Source organism: Durio zibethinus, unplaced genomic scaffold, assembly GCF_047325235.1.
Source record: "Durio zibethinus cultivar Kanyao isolate XHJ-2024 unplaced genomic scaffold, ASM4732523v1 HiC_scaffold_1, whole genome shotgun sequence".
Lineage (NCBI taxonomy): Eukaryota > Viridiplantae > Streptophyta > Magnoliopsida > Malvales > Malvaceae > Durio > Durio zibethinus.
The window spans coordinates 1,162,842-1,164,517 of record NW_028323042.1 but is presented as its reverse complement, the minus strand read 5'-3'; positions in this window follow the sequence as shown (position 1 = coordinate 1,164,517).

Below are 1,676 nucleotides of genomic sequence, written 5' to 3'. Positions count from 1 at the left end.
AAACAAAGGCGCGAGTGATATATTGATATCCATACGGGTATGCGCTTTAGTGAGAGCAACGCGGATTACTAGTTACTAGTAATCCTTTCGTTATTGCCAAATCGATCGATAATCAATTTTAAAATGAAAAAAAAAAAAGAGTCTTTTTTCTTTACTTTACTCTTTCTTTTCATTAAACTTTATACTTAATGATCCTGATATGAATCTAGATCATTATCAAGGTCAGAATTTATGGGAACAAATAAATAGAACAAATAAAAAACAAATAGCGGTAGGGATGGATATATCAGAAAATTGGACTTTTTTTATTCTTCCCTAATTTTTTTGTTTGGCTTTTCTGGAAAACAAAATACAAAAAAATGGGCATTTTATGTTATGGCGGATCAGCGAATTATTGGGCCGAGCTGGATTTGAACCAGCGTAGACATATTGCCAACGAATTTACAGTCCGTCCCCATTAACCGCTCGGGCATCGACCCAGGAAGAATCAATTATAGGTTTATTGATAATCCATGATCAACTTCCTTTCGTAGTACCCTACCCCCAGGGGAAGTCGAATCCCCGCTGCCTCCTTGAAAGAGAGATGTCCTGAACCGCTAGACGATGGGGGCATATTTGCCTGACCGACATCATACTATGCTCATAGTATGAACAGTTTTTTGAAATTGTCAATATAATGGAATGATATGACTAGATCCGAAAGCTTTTTCCATCTTTTATGATTTTCCATTTTTGATTCATGATTTATACTCATAAATCATTCATTTGAATCGCCACTCTATTCTATATAGAAATAAATTAGATATAGAAATAAATTAGATAAATTCAATCTATTATATTATTATATTATATAAATCGATATTATAAAAAGAAACTAGATTATATTAATAATACAAAGTATAAGATCCTTTCGGGAAGTGATTGGTCTGACATAAACATAAAAAGGGGAGTTAAACTTCATTTCTTCCACTTTCATTCTTCATTTCTTCCACTTTCATTCATTGATTCACTCATTATTAAGATTAAGACGAGACAGGCGTATTTCTATCTCACACTAAGCCAGGAAATTAACAAAAAGTAAATCTGGAATTTTGGGAAGAGGGAGCAAGAAGTTATCGAAAATTATGTGTGTTTTTTTTTTTTTCTAAAAATTGGGTTCGGTGGACAAAGCAAATCTCTTCATCACATGTTTCGATAAAATATATTGGATCCATGTCGAATTGCTAAGGTACATCTATTAATCAAATCAAATAAATGAATTTCGTTCTGTTCTGATAAGCCAATTATGATCGGCCTTGAAACAATTCATTGCATTGATATTTATCAAATCCAATATCAATAAACCCATTTTACCCTCTACACGTTAAGTAAATTAGAATTCTCATTCCTGAATGAGCTACTAGCCACTATGAGTCTACTGCATATACTTATATATATATAACTTATACTTATATATATATATATAAATAGATCTTATCGATTCATTCAGTAATTGAATCGAACGGCCCTTTTAACTCAGTGGTAGAGTAACGCCATGGTAAGGCGTAAGTCATCGGTTCAAATCCGATAAGGGGCTTTTGGCTTTTTTTTTCATAAAACTCCAGTGAAATAGTAGTATTCATATTTAAACGAAGAATAGGGGTGTTGTTTTTATTGGTAATAAAAAACCAACTGTA